The sequence below is a fragment of the Schistocerca nitens genome, unplaced genomic scaffold (genome assembly GCF_023898315.1).
Source record: "Schistocerca nitens isolate TAMUIC-IGC-003100 unplaced genomic scaffold, iqSchNite1.1 HiC_scaffold_435, whole genome shotgun sequence".
NCBI classification, from domain to species: Eukaryota; Metazoa; Arthropoda; class Insecta; order Orthoptera; family Acrididae; genus Schistocerca; species Schistocerca nitens.
The window spans coordinates 369,442-389,451 of record NW_026045968.1 but is presented as its reverse complement, the minus strand read 5'-3'; positions in this window follow the sequence as shown (position 1 = coordinate 389,451).

Sequence of the window (20,010 nt, the reverse complement as noted above, 5' to 3'; positions counted from 1 at the left end):
CGTTAGGATCTTTTTTTTACTTCCGAGTGTGTTGGCCATCCTTGGAATGCAACAGTCGGTGTTCTTTTGTTTCTGCTGTTTCTGAACAACACATTTTCAAAAACGCAGTTAGTTTTGTTCAAGTGTGATTGCGAGTAGTTGTTATAGAAAACTTGCAGGTATACTATGGGCAGGCAATTAGGAGAAATAAAGAAAATCTGTAGGCAATGAAGAGAGATGTTTGGACGACATTCTTCCGTAAGTCCTCTACTGATGATAGGCCATGTCGTGGATTGTGTCCATCAGGAGAAAATTCGTGGTGCAAATACAATAGGGCTCAGGCAACTGGAGAATCTTATTCTCACCAGCATTCTCTTCCTGCTGCTGTTATTACAGCAATTAGACCTATTTTCAGAGACTTGGCTCATCCTGACCTTCTAACGAAATGTCTGCAGGGGCAGACACAGAACCCAAATGAATGTTTCAACAGCATAACTTGGAACCACCTTCCTAAAACTGAATTTGTAGGCATGCATACAATGAAACTAGGAGTTCATGATGCTGTTATTACATTCAGTTGTGGTAATATTGGAAAGTGTTGAGTACTGAAAAAGCTGGGAATTAATCCTGGTGAAAATATGATCACTGGGCTGCAACATTGCGATAAAATGAGGATACCCGATGCAGACAGGTCTGCATCTAAGATGGCCAAGAAAGCTAGACAGACATCCAGCAAGGTGAAAAAGAAGCTGGAAGACCTGCTAGAGGCCAAAGAAGGGCCATCATATGCAGCAGCACAGTTTTAATTAACTGTAAATAACAAATTTCAAAATTTTTTTTCTTTAAAGTCAATTTCCCGCAAACTAAAATTTTCGGTACATATGCCCCTTATATCTGAAACTGTCATAGATAAATGAATGAAATTTTCAGAGACTCTGCATAACATAAAAAGCCACCTCTGGTACTACATTCATTAATATTTGCCCATTAGAAAGTTAACAAAACAATATTTTCTGTTGAAAAAACTTAATATTTTTTGTTAATAAATTTAAAAAGTATATCTTGAAGACTATAAAATGGATAAAGTAGATTTTAGTACACATGACTCTATTAGCATCATGTAACATACAGTAAAATATTAACGTCTTGCATCAAATAATTTATTTCAGAAATGGGTCAAATACTTGGCTAAATTAACATGGGTTAGATAGGCAGGGTGCGGTCCTCTTGAACAGAAAAACAATTTCGAAAGGCATTTCGTTCCATGAACTAGACAGCTATGATTGAAATGGCAAATAAGCGTTCTGTCGAAAATAGAGGATAAATTCTCGCTTCCGTTTCCAACTGTCGGCTTCCACCAATGACGTCATACCTAAGTCAAGGTCGCTACTTACAACGTTAACTCCCCATCGCACCCCCGTCATAGTTAGTAGTAGGATGGCCCAGTGGATAGGATAGCGCGTCCAAAACTGAACACAGACCAAGCACGAGAACAGGCAGACGCTGCACTGGACTGTGGAAAAAAAAAGCAAAATAGAAAGAGTGAACGGTTGAAGAACAAGAAGTGCAATACAGGGCAGCCTGAAACATTGACGGCGCCGTGCGAAGTCATCATGGTGTATGACTGTGTGGTGCGAAAACTGGCAACTGACCCTGAATAACGAAAAGTGTGACGTCATCCACATGAGTGCTAAAGGAAAACCGTTAAACTTCGGTTACACGATAGATCAGTCGAATCCAAGGGCCGTAAATTCAACAAAATACCTAGGAATTACAATTACAAACAACTTAAATTGGAAGGAATACGCACAAAATGTTGTGGGGAAGGCTAACCGAAGAATGCGTTTTATTGGCAGGACACAAAATGTAACAGATCTACTAAAGAGACTGCCTACACTACGCTTGTCCGCCGTCTTTTAGAATAGTGTTGCCCGGTGTGGGATCCTTACCAGAGATAATTGACGGAGTACAGGTAAGTCCTAAAAGAACTAGGGACTCACGCCTCCTGAAAATGACGTAATAAAGGAACGTGGAGTCAATAATTAGAGCGACACCAACTTGAAAATTCTAAAAGAGTGCATATCGGGAGTGTGCAATGGTTTATTATACGATGCCAGTCTCTGGACTGTAGACCACAACAACATCTGTTTTGGCGTTGCTTTCAGTACTACTATTGTTACTGTAGCTGTGTACTGTCCATTCTTTGAGTATTGCCATGTATGGTATCAGTTCATTTGTTGATTCCACGTTCTATTATTTTTCACGGTTTTTATTGGATGTTAATTATTTCGTCAAGGGTTTAACTTTTTCGTATCGCTTGCTATGCTCTTGGAAGCACGAAAAACATTACTAGCTTTGGAATCGACAACTACACTTAACCTAGCGTATATCAGACAATAAATAAGTAAATAATCCTAGAAGAAACAACAAACACTTTTGAAAAACCACGAAAAATTACGAACCGAGGGATGGAGAACAAGAATTGACCTATGTAACTGTCGTCTTTGGTTGCTGCCACACCTCACCCTCGGCAATCGTGGCACATTCGGAAGAAAACGGCCAAATATTTGTGAGAAGCAAGATTACAGGTGCAACTGAGGGTCGCCTCACACGCAGCAACTTCAGCTACACTCTTTAAGTTCCTGTCTAACCCCGCCTTCGGAAATCATGCCGTATTAGGAAAAAATAGCCATATTTACGAGAATACGATTATAAATACGATTGCTACTTGATTGACACGCAGCAACTTAAGCTGTGCACTTAGGTTCTTGACTAACCGCAACCTGGTAAATCGAGATATGTTTGTAATAAACATCGTAGTTTACGTCAGACACTAAGACAACGACAGATAAAATTTAATAACAAGCCACTTGAACATCGTAAACTCATGGCGTCCTTCACTCGGGATGTCATTGGTCAAAGCTGACAGGTAGAAACGGACACTAGATTTGTTTCAACATAGAACTTAATGCCTGAAATTCATTTAAAATAAGTTAGGAAGTGTTTAAAATACGTTACTTCTTACGATATCGCCATGGAAAATGTGTGTTTCACGGCAGCACGGTGATGTACTGAACATGTCACGTTGTCTATGCGAGCGAATACAGCAAGCACTTCGGATGGGCATCTTCGTAGCACCATGTATAATTTGCAGTAATTCCGAACTTACTGTGATTACAAGATTTATGAAGTTAACGGTTCTCCAACACAAACTGCTTTAGACGAACCGTAATAAACAGTCCGGACGCCTGTTTTGCAAAACTAAATTACCTCGAATATAAGTGCTGTGTCGAAGACCGTATTCACCCAACATACGTGATGTGAGAATTAATGTTATGCGCCCGCGGAATCGTGCAGCGATTTGACGCCTGTGTTTTGGCTGCCAAGGATTGGCGGAAAACAGATGCTGGTTCAAGACTTACCAGAGACGGCTATTAGCGTTGCCCGTGCCGCTACAGCATTTCACGGTTTTTTAAGGTTTTGCTGAACGCGGACAGAACCATTCGTGTTGCTCGCCATTCGACTCGTCTCAGACTGTTGCTAAGACACGACACGGGACGTCGAAGAGGCTCCTGTATTGTTGAAAACTGCATCACGTCGCGATCGCTGTTGTTTACTCTAAGAGGGTATGAGGACAATTATCGCCGTATAATTACAGGAGGCGTATATGGGCTGTGGTGTCCGGGGCAATTTCGCCGTAAACAGCCTTACTTCCTGCCCCGTCTAACACTTTCCGAACATCACAGAGGCTCTCCTGCGAAACATGCAAGACCGGGAGTCCTGAAAGAAAGGATATTGCGGAGACACGGCATAGCTCCAGGCTGAAGCCAAGCAACGCCTCCGCAAGTTTCTTTCTTCCAGGAGCGCCGGCCTTGCACGTTTCGCAGGAGAGCCTCTGTGAAGTTTGGAAGGTAGGAGACGAGGTACTGGCGGAAGTAAGGCTGTGAGGGCGGGGCGTGAGTCCTACTTGGGTAGCTCAGCTGGTAGACCACTCGCCCGCAAATGGCAAAGGTGCCGAGTTCGATTCTCGGTCTTGCACACAGTTTTAATCTGCCAGGAATTTCACATCAACGCTCGCTCTGCTCAGAGTGAAAATTGCATTCTGGCAAGTAGTTTATTTATTTTTTTTTATTTTGCACGTCTAGTTTATCAGGACCAAATTTACGAGGAAATGTCCGTGGTCATGGAACGAGACAGTACATGAAATTAAGATCAGAAACGTTGACAACAGATAACATGTACACGATGATGAGCAAAAACTAGCATAATCAACAATATAACACACGAATTTTCTTTCTTTTATCCAGGAACTCCCTGACACACTAGAAGGAGTGAGCTGTTTTCTTCGTGGCAGCTTACCGAAAATGGATGCACCGGAGTACAGTAGTAAATGAGGTGCGGGCCAAGTGCAGACTGGATCCCTGCCTGGTATTAACCGAGCGGAAAGCTGCTGCTTCTCCGGAGTAGGCTCATGTTGTTAACAGCGAACGGAACTGAAGAAAATGCCTGTTGAGAGGCCAGTGTCAGAATTCCAGGGGTCTACAAGGGGTTCGCGATCGTGTACCACATTTTGCTCGAGCTTCCCATTTCTGAGCCAAAAATACGCTTTGAGAACGGGTGGAGTTAGCCCAGAGAAAGTAATATTATATGCCATAAATGAATGACAATGAACAAAGTAGACTAATTTCCGCGTTCGACTACCACTTATTGCAGATACTGTACTAATAGTAAATAAAGCAGCATCATGTTTTTGAACATGACCGCTTAGTTCTTAGGAATTTGGAGTGTTCAGATTCACTTATTATTTGCCCACTCTGTGTAATCAGAACGACAGTTTTGATTGAACTGTGTGATGGAAAGTGTAAAATTTGAGTCTTATTGTGATTTAGCATCAGTTTTGTTTCTACAAGCTATGAACTTAATTCTTGAACTGCACCATTTGATACGTTGCCTATGTTGCACTCGACATCCTTCTCTATGAAGTTAGTGTCATCAGTAAACAGAAATATCTCATAATCACCTGTGATATAAACATATATCATTCACATATATAAGAAACAGGAACGGTCCCAGCACCGACCTCTCAGCCCCCCCCCCCCCCCCCGCCCCTGCTTTACATAACCGTCTCCCAGTCATAGTCCATGTTATGCCCGTTCTTGTTACTGTGGACACATCATCTTTCGCTGTATGTCCTTAAGATATGAGTGGAACCAGTTGTGTGTTACTCATCTTATTCCATAATGGCCCAACTTCTGTGATAACGTTTTGTGACCAACACAATCAATCACCTTAGTTAAATCAAAGAACATCCCTGGTGTTCGCGAATTTTTGTTTATTGCGTTAAGTGAGTCACAGAGAAAAAAGAATACAGCATTTTTAGTTCTTAAAGCACTTCTAAAATGAAGCTGATCGCTTGACAGCAAATTATGTGAACTAATATGATCAATTAAGCTTATATGTACCGTCTTTCCGACAACTTCAACAAACATCGATGTCATAGAAAAAGGTCTCAGATTGTCGACATTATCCCATTCTCCTTCTTTATAAAGTGGTCTCACTTCTTACTTAAATCGTTCAGGAAACTGACCATTACTAAAGGAAAAATTACTAGTATAACATACGCATCACAGTGCTTTAGTATTCCGCTACGTACCACGTCATATCTACGAGAGCCCTTAGTCTGCAGCGATCTAGGTATTGACTCAGTATAACTGAAGCGTGTTTGAGAAAGCAGTCTCGAAAAGCCGTTTTCTGTGAGAGTTATGTGATTCCCCTTTCAAACTAAGTTTTATTTAATTCACCTGCTATATTGCTCAAATGGTTTTAATTTTATCCAGAGAATTCGGTATTGTATTTGCATACCACGCTTTTTGCCTCCCTAATAACACTTTAAAGCAGTTTACAGTTCTGTCTGTAACGGGTTACTGCAACTCGATTGTGGCTGTTTCCAACATTATAAATTCCCACTAGTCAGCCACCAAGATTGCCTGTTGGTGCTAGTATCCTGTTTTCAGTGTTCTAATGGAAAGCGACTTCCAAACGCCATGAGAAATGTGACAAGGAAAGCGTTTATTTGACAGTCGTCTATATTACCAGCAGTGTAAACGTCCTGCCACTCTTCTTCTTTAATGAGGTTCGAAAAAACGTCTGTTGGCGCTGGATTAACTTTTCTAAATAGTTTGCAATTATATTTAACATTTGTGTACGCACAGATTCTTTTACCATTAACATTTGTGTCTCATGTTTTGAAGGCAATTCACCCTTTCACAAACAGAATGCCTCTCTAGCAATGAAGAATGAACCAGAATGTTGTCCTTGGTTGTGCTACCGTTCCCCTGCACTCTTGTCACAAAGAATATAATCTGCATTATATTATGTGAATTTCGGATATCTTTCTTCAGCATTCTTTTTGTTGCACAGTCACTTGTAAAATTAATATTAAAGTCACCACGCAAACTACAAGGGGTACAACTTTTGTTTCCGCCGTCTTTTTCCCCAACATTTGAGGCTTTCATGAAACAAATTGGTCACGCATGTATCATTCAAAGTATTTTCCATCGCTGGCCACTACTTTCTCCCATCTTTCGGGCAGTGTACGAATCCCACGTCGAAAAAAATTGTTCATCTTTTGAAGCGATCCACCAACCCATCCAGTTTGTGACTTCTTCATGAGACCGGAAGTGTTTGTCAGCCAGGCCATGCGCCATTGATCTAAACAGGTGATAGTCAGAGGGAGCAATGTCTGGAGAATGCGGCGGCTGGGGTAGGACTTCCCATTTTAACGTTTCCAAGTACGTTTTGACTTCTTTTGCAACGTGGGGTCGAGCGTTGTCCTGCTGCAAAATCACCTTATCGCGCCTCTCGCTGTACTGCGGCCGTTTGTCTTTTAATGCTCTGCTCAAACACATTCATTGCGTTCGATATCGAGCACCTGTCATTGTTTCACTTGGTTTTAACACCTCACAGTACACGACGCCGAGCTGGTGCCACCAGATGCAGGGCATGATCTTGGAGCCGTGAGTATTCGGTTTGGCCGTCGACGTGGAAACATGGCCGGGATATGCCCATGATTTTTTGCCTTTGGTGTATCGTAATGAACCCATTTTTCGTCCCCGGCCACAATGCGATGCAGAAATCCCTTCCGTTTTTGCCTCTGAAGCAACTGTTCACAAACACACAAACGTCGTTCAACGTCTCTTGGTTTCAGCTCACACAGGACCAAACTTCCTTCTTTCTGAATCATGTCCATAGCTTTGAGACGTTTTGAAATGGCTTGCTGTGTCACTCCCACTAATTGTGCCAATTCTACTTGAGTTTGACGCGAGTCTTCACTCAGCAATGTTCCCAATTCTGCATATTCGAAAACATTCTCTCTTCCATCACTATGCCGGTCTACGACGTTCAAATCGCCGTTCTTGAACCGTTGAAACCACTCGCGACACTTTCTTTCACTAATAGTGCCTCTCCCAGACGTACTTGAGACCAGTCGATGAGTCTCAGCCGCTGTTTTCTTCATACTGAAACAAAACAGTAACGCCTCTCGCAAATGACGATGATTATGCTCGTAAACTGACATTTTCAATCAGGAACAACTTTATGATGCAGGCACAAATAGTCTAATGTTTGAATGAGGTTATGCTGACCGAGGTCCAAGCTAACTGCCTGACGTCTGCGATCTGTTTCTTTCGACCGCTACTTACCGTTGTAGCCACCTATCGGCAAACGGCGGAAGCAAAGTTGTACACGTTGTAATTTTTGGTGCTTTCTGTAAAGTGAACCAAGAGCTCTTCTTAGCTGGAACTAAAATGTCCTAAAATCATAGTTAGGGGACCTATCAATAACTGTAATTGAAACTTAAATTTCACTAAATTCGACTGCTTCAGCAGAACACTCGTAGACATAATACGGTGCAGTGCTTTGCTGTGTTAACAGACTGAAATGGAATACCGTTTTTCACGTACATGTCCATACCCCACTCCGAGAAGATCTCCTTGAAAACTAGCCAGCTAATCTGTAAACTGGTAAAGGACGCCTATGAACATTTACATTATTTAAGTGATGCTCTGATATTGCAGCAATGGCAGTATTAACATCTATATGCATTTCACTAATTTTAACCCTATTAGTTCTTATATTTGATGAAATGTGCTAATTCCTTAATTACGTAGATACCTGACTTTTTCTAAAGGTGAATTCTTGATTAGAGAGACTTCCCTTAAGCAGAGATACCTATCAGCCGACTTCAAAAATGGTTCAAATGGCTCTGACCACTATGGGACTTAACTACTAAGGTCATCAGTCCCCTAGAACTTAGAACTACTTAAACCTAACTAACCTAAGGACATCACACACATCCATGCCCGAGGCAGGATTCGAACCTGCGACCGTAGCAGTCGCTGGGCTCCAGACTGTAGCGCCTAGAACCGCACGGCCACTCCGGCCGGCTCAACTCCAAAATCAACAATCTCCATATCCCTGTACCCGTCTGTTCAAGCGCATTCGGACGCCGTTAAAAAAAAAGTATATCATCGTATTTTTAACAAATCACACTCGCTTCAATATCTCGATGTATTCTTAACATTCTCTGTGACTCACCAGAATACGTACCCGCAAACCACTGCCCATCGTCAGGAGTACAGGTTCCACAAATGTATGTCCTATTATACCAAATGTAAGCAAACCCGAACTCACACACGGGCCGCACTGGGTAGCCGCACGGTCTGGGGCGCCTTGTCACGGTTCGTGCGGCTCCCCCCGTCTGAGGTTCGAAATCTCCCTCGGACATGGCAGTGTGTATTTTCCATAGTGCAAGTTAGTTTAAGTTGGATTAAGTAGTGTGTAGTCTTAGGGACCGATGATCTCTGGAGTTTGGTCCCATAAGACCTTACCACAAACTTCCAAAAAAACATTTTCTCACATACTGTCGTCTGTTTATTGTCACGGCTGTCATACAAAGTGCTCAAAACGTTGATAACGAGAATTGCTATAAAATGATTTTCGACAAATAATACTGCACGTTGAGTTACATCTGGAGTTACCGCCAGCACAGGCCCGTGTTGTAACGCATTTCGTGCCTTTGGCAGTCATCGCTGTTTCCTAACAGAATGCTTGTTTTAATTTTTGCCACAGATGAAATCATAGTAGTGTTAAGTTTGGCGAGTGAGCAGACCATTTCGCGTTTTCTGAACTACCGTTCCAGTGCTCTCCAAGTGTTCTCTCCAGAGGCTCCGCCGCCAGACGTGAGAGAGCGGGATTCACGATGATGAAACACTGGTTGCCTTATGTCCCCCAGTAGCTGCGGCGGCAGCACATCTGAGGAACTCGAGATGCCCGGGTGCGTTTAGATTCCCGTCAGTAGACCGCAGAACACGATGCGGGTCTCGAAAAACACGCACTCAATGACGATATACCGATGGCTTCGCTTTTGTCGACTTCCTCGAGTCGTATGGAATTTTCAACTGACGATTACAGCGTGTTGCGAAGATTGACTTTCCCACGGTGTGTAAACGATTGTTCTTCCTTAAGGTACGTTCTCCTTGTTGCGACTGTTGCCATTATCGTTCAACAATGATCGTGGAACGATAATCGTAGAACGCTGTTGCTCTGAACTGTGCTGTGTTCGTTCCACCGTCTGCCGACACGGTCGTTAAACGACGATCGTCCGTCTCGAATAGTTCCTACGGTTGCCCGCGATTTCTGTTGTGGAAGGCCACATGCGTCACGGCTCCGTTTGATGTTTTACCGGATTCCTGTTACAGTACACTTGTGAAACTGTCGTACGCGCAGATCTCCACTCCATCGCTACCTCGGAGACGCAAGTAGGCCGACTATAACACGACGTTCAAACTCACTTAAATCTTGATAAACTGTCATTCTAGCAGCAGTAACCTATTTAACAAGTGCGCCAGACACCTGTTGTCTTAGACTCACGCGCCAAAGACACTAGTATAGGCATGCGTATTCAAATACAGAGTGCTACAATTGCAGATTATCAATATTTAAGTGAGTTTGTACGTGGTGTTACAGTCGGCGCACGAGCGATGGGACACAGCATCTCCGGGGTAGTGATGAAGTGCGGATTTTCCCATACGACCATTCCAGGAGTGTACTGTGAGTATGAGGACTCCGGTAAAACGTCAGATCTCCGACATCGCTGCGGCCGGAAAAAGATCATGCAAGAACGGGACCGACGACGACTGAAGAGAATCGTCCAACGTGACAGACGTCCGACTTTTCCGCAAATTGCTGCAGATTTCAATGCTGGGCCAGCAGCAAGTGTCAGCGTACGAATCATTCAGCGAAACGTCATCGATATGGGCTTCCGGAGCCGAAGGCCTTTGGACTGTTTATGGCTGGAAGCATGTTGCCCGGTCGGACGAGTTTCGTTTCAAATTGTATCGAGCAGATGGACGTGTATCGCTGAAACAACCGGTTTTAGGCTGTATCAAGTTTTTCCACTCCAGTTTAACCTGAATGTGAAAAGCGCTCAAACTAACCTGTTTCTGAGGTAACCGATTGTCGGTTTATCGTTCCTATTACGTCCTGTAATAAACGTAGAAATCGAACAAACATTGAAAAATTTTTCTCTCTCCGTTTCGAGATACATAGAATGAAAACAATTAAATAAGCAAAAAGAAAACACCGAGCGTCAACCGTTCGCTGCTTTTCTCGAAAAGTGATGGGTGGTTGAATTCCAAAAGACATCAGTATTCGTCTAACGGTACTAAGTTTTAGAAACTCCACTCAAAAATCGAGGATCGCGCGAGGGCTACAACCAGATGGAGGCGTGTTATGTAGACACTGGGAAAAGATCAGCTACCTTGTATTTTTACTGAATGCTGTGAATGAATTGTTAAGTTTTTAATTTATTACTCTGTTATGGCAGACAAATATTTAATCCCTTAAAGCACGTGAAGCATTGCAGGTCAGTGCTGTGTCACTTCGGAAAACATTTTACCAGTAGAATGGAAAAACGAGTCCAAGTTGCAAATTTTTACTTTTTATTCATTCGATGACTAGTTTCCGGCCGAGACTCATTTTTAAATCACCATAACACAGTCGAAAATGGCATTTCCGAAGAAGTAAAAAAATGTGCAATGAACATTTACAGTACGTACAGATAAGTTATCTGTATGCACTGATCATTGCATATTTTTGGCGTTTTCGGAAATACAATTTTCGGATGTGTTATGATGATTTGAAAATGGTTATGATGGTTCATCGAATGAATGAAGGGTAAAAATTTGCAACTCGGACTGGTTTTTCTGGTTCTACTGAGTAACGGAAGTTGCTGACCCGAGCTTCTCCAGCACGCTGGAAGGTGGACAGTGTTTTACGTCACCTCGAAAGCATGTTTGCAGAGCGGCGCTGGTGCCACCGGCAGTGCGAGGCACCGCCGCGCAGGCCGTGCGGGGGCGGGCCCCGCTACGCACCGCACGCACCCGCGTCCCTTGTGAGGCGGCGCCAGCGGTGGCTCCGGTGTCGGTGGATTCCGCCGACGACCGACGTCGGCCGGAGGCGGCCGGCCGATCTTTTCAAATCAGTCCGCCGCTGCGTGCGCCGCCACACTACGGCACGTCTTCTCTCCCGAACGTACAGACTTCGGACGACAATCGGTGAAGTTCAGGTGAGTTGGTTTTCTTCGGTCAAACCGACTGACGTTCTCACGCACTAAATATGGAGCGTCAGAAACCGATAAGAGTGAGTTTCTGGCATCCTGAGGATCAAAATATATCGAGATATAATCCGGAATTTATGGACTGAAATCGCAGATTTATTCGAAACCTCAAATAGGCAAAATCTTTATTGGAAATATCAGGCGTAGATCATAGCCTGAAAAAATAATTTATTCGAATCAAGACGGTGGCGTATCTTATGCACTTATAGCTACTGTACTGGGTCTTTTTTGGGGCAGGCTGTCGTTAGTTGCGCACAACTTATCATTACTCCTTACTGGCGTTTTATGCCAGTAGGACAGTGGTTCAGTTGATATGAAGTGGTTTGCAAAGGTGGTGCACAGTGTGTACTTCCACTTGTAAGTGCTGTAGGTTATCATAGTGTCTTAGGCTACACCTTATGTTTGTGTCTTACTCGTGTGGTCAGTGACACACATTGACGGTTAATTGACGCACCTCTGCACAACTTTAAACAAACACAGCGAACCGGAGTGTTTACAACTTGCTTTTATCTCGAGTATTAACGAAACGTTTCTCCCGTCATCTCATATATTCGTACCACTTGTCTGGTTATTCCGGCAACAGCGTGTATAGTACTGCCGGCCGGAGTGGCCGAGCGGTTCTAGGCGCTACAGTCAGTAACCGCGCGACCGCTACGGTCGCAGGTTCGAATCCTGCCTCGTGCATGGATGTGTGTAATGTCCTTAGGTTAGTTAGGTTTAAGTAGTTCTAAGTTCTAGGTGACTGATGACCTCAAAGTCCTATAGTGCTCAGAGCCATTTTTTGTATAGTACTCGCCACGTTGTTTACGAGACAGGAAAGCTCATTCCACGGATTCGGCGTCTCTTTAAAAACAGAAGCCGTTATGCAGCACTCGTCTCCAATGAGAGGGGCGTCTTTAGAATCTAACCTACTTGATACGTAGTATAGTTTGTAACCTAACCTAACCTCCTTTGGCCCAGTCAGAAAATGACGAAGGAGATCGGGCCCAGTGTGGGCACGCTGTCGGTTGACTCTGTCGGGTGACGTCTGGCGACGGTGTCTGACGACCGTTGTCTGTGCCACTGTGATGGTAGCCGTACGGCCGGCGACGTCGCTGTCTCAGCAGTTCCGTACCGGTTCTCACGCCGTGTGTTTGTTCCTCGTTTCTGTCAGCATTGTTAGTAAAATAGCACTGATCGCCTTTCCCATTTTGTATAATAAAACAATATTTCGAACTGATATTGCAGTTTTTTACTCTGTATTCAATAAAAAAATTTAAAAAAGCGCCTGTTACAACGGAGACCAAAGAAATACCGGAACTAAAATACCGGTATCGGCTTTAACCGGTCGGTTTTTCCCATTCCTGTCAGGCGTTACTGTGCCACCAGCCTTCTGTTGACAAAGCTGTGAGCTGTGCAGGTAAAGTCATCGCTAATCACCCAGCGCTCCGGAATGCCACATTTCGAAACATTTCAGTCCGAGCTTCCTTTATTCTCAGGACAGAGTTAACGATAGCCTGTGCGAACGCGCAGGTGTAGATTATCTAAGTTTAGTGTAACGGAGACGAGCATTTATGTTATGACTGTGGACAGAGAGATTCCGCGTAAACGACATGACGCGGAATTGGCGGCTTTTACGAAAAATGGCGAAATTTGTCATTTTCCTCGTTCGAGCGCAAAATCTTATAAATCGGATGCCAGTAGTTTACTGACTTTGTAAAGTGGTAGTTACTTAATGTCGACATTAGAGCTGGATTTTTGTTCTGAAGACTGAGATGCTGACGCCGCCCTTTGAGGCGACCCTTTCGCGGAGGAGCTCGCGGTCGGCGGGTAGCACAGACGCTGCCAGAGCGGCCACGCTCCACTCCAGGATGGGCCGCACGTGTGATTCGTAAACCAGTCTCGGACCGGCTGCACTTCCTCTGTATTCTACCAACAAATCGATGCCCACCACCCTCTCCACTCACTGCAGAGCCTGCGTGCTCACTCCATTCCGTGTCCCTACAACGTGTGACACGCAGCCATTTGTAAACGATTCCAGGTGTGACTCATCGATAATACACTCACACGATACTACGTTTTTTTCGTTTTGTGAAGTACATAATACTACATTACTGAACATTTAAACCTGACTGAGTATTTTATGCATCTTTTGTCAAACACTACTTCCATACAGAGAATTGCATCATCTGCAAAATGTTTGAGGTTACTATTAATACTGTCTGCATGGTCATTAATGGGACATCACGAACACGAACAGCTTCGATCTCAACACAGTTCCCTAAGGCAAGAAGTTACTTCTACATCCGCCGAAGAATGTCCGATGCGTGACAACTTTCTTCGTCTTCCCTACCAAAAAATGCTCGATCCAGTCACAAATTTCGCTCGATACACTGTACAATTGTACTTTTGATAATAAGAGTAGATGTGGTACTGATTCAAATGACTTTCGGACATCGAGAAGTACTGGGTCTACCTGACTGCCTCCACTCGTGGCTTTTAGTATGCCGTGAGAGAAATAAGTGAGTTGGGTTTCACGAGATGACGTTTCCGAAATCCGTGCTACTTGACACAGAGGACCTCATTCAGTTCGAGGCACCTCACTATGTTTTAACTCAGATTATCTGCTAAAATTGCACAACAAATCGATGTGGAGGATAGTTGGCGGCAGTTTCACGAATCGCTTCTGCTGCCCACCTTACCTGCGCTCTCTTCCGACAACAGGGGACGGTTTTCTGTTTGAGACATTATAATTAACAGATTACACCTTATAAAAGAAAATATTATGAAATGCGTCAATGCATTGCAGACGTGAGAGAAAAGTCGATAGCGACCCTCTAAAACGTCCAGGTGCGGACTTTTCGCTCATTTTTCTCGACAATAATAGTAAGCAGTGCACACAACACCGCACGTTAGTCAACAGTGTCTACTTTATTGCTACAAGACTGTTGCATATTTAAAATTGAGAGCGAGTCTAAACGTTCCGTAGTGGTCCCACGTCATCCGAATTTGATGGATCATAAGACGAACACTTTAAATTTTGCGATTAAAGTGGTTTTCATTTTCTGTTTAAAAAAGTGATGTGGCGACAATTGCTGAACAAACTTTCCTCACCCTACTGTACGACAAATCGCAGAAAAAACGTCGCTTTCTGGACAGGTCTCTAGTGCGGTGCATTAATTAAACTGCATAATTTCGTAGTATGCAAGTATAGGTCCACCAGATAAGGTACATTAGCTTTGCAAACACGTAAACAAACGTGGTGGCGCGTCGCTTTGCATCTTTCAGCCACCCGCGGTTTGCCACACATCAGGCCGTCACCAGAAACTTCATTTGACAGAACAGTGAAAATAATACCGCACGAATACTGCGGTGAGCGCCCTCGGTGCTGTGTCGTACCGCCAGAAGCACGTCCGTGTGGCGTCACGTGTCCCGTGCTGTGACCGGCCGACAGGAGAACACGAAGCGGCTGCCGTGTCGATATAAGGTCCGCGCACTTATTTGTCAATCGTGAACCGACGAGTCTGTTAATTTAATCTCACTTTTGGAGCAGACGCTGTTTGTCTATGCTCCAAATGCAGGTAAAACATTTCTAACATACTCCGGCACTGTCTTTAAAGAAGAAGAAAACAAGATGCTGGTCCAGAGGTGATTTAGAATGAGAAATACACAAGCTGTAACCTGTTAAAGGGAAATGTTACACTCGGAACGTGACGGCTACGTCAGCTTTCTGCGAATGGACAGGGAAACTTTGAATAACTTGTTTGGAGCACCTTCCCGCTCACATTGAAAAAGAAGACACAAGTATGGGAAAATTTATTCTCTTCTACTTGGTATTCTATGACAGATTATTAGGGTACCACAATGTGGGAACATGAAGCCTGCATCGCCCTTGGAAGAATTGCGACTTTTTATTTTACTGCGTGTTGTGCGTAGAATGCTGATTTTCTTCTCAACCTTATCCTGCGTAAACTATGGCTGGAAAAGATGCGACACGCCTACTATTTTGGTAACTGCCAGTGCTATTTTACTTTCTTGCTTGATCGTAGCTTGCACTGGTTGTCGTGACTCACGATACGCTCATATATAAATTCTAACAAAAGTGTTTCACTAAGCATGAGCGGCAAAACACCAGCACACAAGTCAGCCACGTTTTCAAATTTTCCATCAATCAAAATTTCGCTCAAACACGTCAAACACGCCCCGTGTCAAACAAAACCCTACACGTTCAAATACACGTATTTGGCACGCAGAGTAAAATTTGGTGCCACTATTTGATTGTGTAGCGGGCCTTTAGGTGTTTTTAAGGATGAATTGCGTATCTGATAGTCTCAGCAGTTATACGTACGCCATACGAAAATGTGCAGCGTAACCCACTGGCAGAATTAGAGATCTCCCCAAAGTGTACAGATTTGGCCACGATTTGCTGTGTAAAAGTTTCGGGAAATATAACTTCAGTAGATTACCCGTGTTGCAAGTAAAACGGTTTTAAGATGGGTCCATTATTACGGGGAAAGCAATTTTTAATTATGAAACTAGCAAACTTTCAAAACTATGGAGAGAAGCACTACCGCAGAAGAGGTGAAGGGAAGGCCAGAAGAGATAGAAGGGGGGGGGGGGAGGGGGGGGACAGGGTGTGGGTAAAAACCCCAGGCATCAGGCGTCATGGGAGGCCCCACGTCTCTCAAGGTGTCGGCTGCCCTAGAATACAAAGCTCGCAAATATGAGGTTGCTTTTGTGAAATAATTTCTTCATCCTGCACCAGCGTGGCCCATCCAGCTCTTTCTTGTCACTTTTACCATTCTTACAGGTGAATTGCACGTAATTCTATTTCTTGCTTGCTCTTGAAAGCATGACTTTGTCTTTAGACACTGTACGTTGAAACCGCATTACTTGCGATGGAATCTGAAGTGTGCTTCCTTTAAATGCTGTCGGAAAAACTGCCAAAGCATTTGCGTAACAAATGTACACAGCAACAGCTGTAGAATGTCGCTATGATCTGTTACGATTGCCAGCAACATTAAAATCTAAGGTAATCTGATTGCATCACAAGGTGATTTTACACGAAATATACAGAAAATATTTTCATTCGAGAGTGGACACAAAATAATGTACAGTAAAATTTGATCAATGCAGAACGTGTATAAGTCGGAAATCTGCCCAAACCGTAGAAGTATTTCAGTCCCGATACATTCAATACACTTTTACAAGCTAACTTTTTTTTTTTAAATATATACAGCGGAACGTGTCTAAAACGGATCGCAAATTCTACGACTATATTAAGAATTTACTGTGTAATGCCGAAAGTTAATTTTGACACAAAGACAATACATGCCTGATTGTCTGCTGAGCGGCGCAAAACGAGAAAAAAGCATATGTGCTGCGGGTATGGACACCAGACTGCACCGCTCTGTGCAACAACGAACAGGTTAGCGAGTAGTGTCGATGCATCAAAGGAAATGGTTCGTTCGTGAGCGCTCGGTTTGGCGGTTTGGCGGGGTCTCTGGTTTTCCATTATTATTGACGCATAGGGGTGAGGAGGGTGGGAAGGGGGGGGGGGCGCACGCTGGAACACTGTAGCGCAGCTGTGGACGCTGCTGCAATCGGTGCAGTGAAGGAGACGAGTGTTGTGCCGATGACGCACTAACAGCATTATTGTCTGTCCGTTTCATTTGACTAGTAGCGCCTTAAGTGATAAAATGATTCGAAGGAAAAGTACAAGTCGCAAACACTTACACTTAGTGAAAACATTAAGATAATCGAGGCGAGTGAGAAAGACCAACTCTCTGTACACGAAATAATGCTGCGTTTCAAATGCGGTAAAAAACAAATTTACGATGCTTTAAGAAACAAAAGGAAGATACTCGATAAATGGATGATTGGGATGGGGAGAATGAAAAGAAAGGCGAAGAAGACGGGAGATGAAGAAATTAACGGAACAATGTGGGAATGGTTCGTAAGTGCGTGGGAACATAACTTACCTTTTTCTGGACCCACGTTGCATAGTGAGCCAAAGAGCTTGGAAACACCGGGTTTATGCATACACGGGAAGGCTGTACAGTTCCAGAGCTAGGCACAACATCGTGTGGAATGAAGTGTGTGGGGAAGCTAAGGATGTGCAGCAAAGTGTAGCAACAGAACGGGAGACAATAGTGTGCGACCTAATTGCGGATTATGATCCGAAAGACGTGTTCGGAGCCGATGAAACGGGTCTATTTCGTCGCGCACTGTCTTCAGAATCTCTAGCAATTTGAGGTGAAAATACTCTTTCCACAACAGCAGTTATGACTGGTGCAGCAAGAGCAAAACCCACAAGCGTCTCTATTTTTACATGAAGCACCTGTACTTTTAAGGGGGTGGAATACATCACGCTATCTCTTAGCTGTTTCCAAATTAGCTGCTTCCCATTCCTCAAGTTTCTGCGACACAATGTTGTTCACACATCCTATCTGAAATGTTGCACATCAGTCTACTGTCTTCAGAATTATCAGAAAATTTAAAAATTCAGCCCAAGAAACAGAATTTTTTAGCGTTGTACAATGATATGATTTCAGAGGTTGAAGTGGAGAACTCCATTTTTCCAAAAAAGTCAGTTGAGTGTCTTAAAATAAATTGATAACAGGCTCGTATTTTGACTGAGTAAAAATACTTCCTTTCCCAAGTTAAATAAAAATGAAAAAATTATTGAAGTTTGAAATTTACCAAACTTCCTGTTAATGGTTTTTTTTCTTTAAGCACGCTGAAATCGTGGTTATTTGCAACTTTTGGATTGAATTTAAAAACATTTTGAATTGACATTGTGTGAAATGAAGCCAAATAAGTGACTGTGGGTTTTCGAAAAATTGTTTCAGCAACGTAGGACACCTACCCTGAGATAGAAAATAAGATTTCCAAGGTTCATACATATCAACTCCTCTTAAAAACTCCTCTGAACAATGTCAAGAATCTAGTTTTAATACTACCTATAACTTTTTTGTATTCAGTATCAACGAAATCACAGAATGATTTCAGTTCACCCATGTCACAATACTGAAGAAATTAATTCACCGTTGTTTCTGTGTCAGTGGGAAGAACTTATTTCTGCACTTGATCTCCAGTGTGTACCACGTGGACTGCACAACGGGTGCCTTCCATGCTCACCCCGAGAACACTGTTCAGTTAGGAACAGACAATGTTTACTCCACCCATCTTGTGGCACCAAAGGTGGTATCACAATTACCTGCCAAAACGTGACAATCGTGTCAACTATATTTTTAATTTTTAAAATATGCAGCTAATAATCCTGCTGTTTCTCCACCGGTGCTCGGAAGACAAATTACTTTGCACTGCACACCTTTCGCAGTAATAACTTTAAGCTTTCGTGATTTCGTGCATCCAACATGACACACACTTAGCATTTTTAAAACGTTCACTAAAATCGACTCCTACTTTGTCTTAGAACATTCAAATTTCTTCTCAAACTGCCCTCTGACGAGAACAGTGGTGCTGTCCATTGAACGGAAAGAACAATTGTGCTTTGTGGTATGGAAGCCAAGCAGGACTTCTTCCGCAGCGATACGTTTCTGTTCGTCTATTTGCAGTGTGTGACATAAATTTCAGTTTGATATGCCAAACTGTCCCACAGAAAAACACTCTACAAAGAGCGAAATGAAAAACGACTAACGGATAAAAGAAAAACCAAAGTACTTTTTCGGGCTATGTAATTAAAGATTAAAAACTCTCCGTTACTTTCCTTTAATGGCACCGTGAAGCATTGTTTCTTTCCACGTCTCATGTCTTCATTGTTATAGGTCAACACAAAGAACGTTAGTTCTCTTGGCTGTGCGTCATTTCGACTGTCAAAACGTGTCACATAAGTGGCCGTAAGTTTTCCTTGGCTTCACCTACAAGCACACAACTTTTCCACCGCTAAGATTTTGAACTTGATACGCCAAAGTCTTCCTCTGTTTGTAGTTTATCCGTACTTAAAAAGAAACTTATACTGCTAGAAATTCTCGCAGAAAAGGCGATCAGTCGCTTCTTTTTCTTTATGTGTTGCGTTTTGTCGACACGTCCCCCATGTTCAATGAAAAATACTGAACGACACAGCGTACATTGTACCTTCGTATAGTCGTGGTTTACTTCGACAGGGAACTCTCCTTTCATGGTTTTAGAGGAAGAACACTTTCTTCTCCTCGTATTAACGGGCACGAGTTTCCCTCACATGCAGCAAACAACAGACAATGGAGGGCACTAAAGCGAGCCTGCCGAACCCTGTGTTGCAACTGACGGCTGCTTCTAACTGTTGTCCCTAACAGTCTGAAGACATTGCGTCGGTTGCATCTGCGCGCCTCCGCCCGTCGGAGGTTCGAGTCCTGCCACGGGCATGGGTGTGT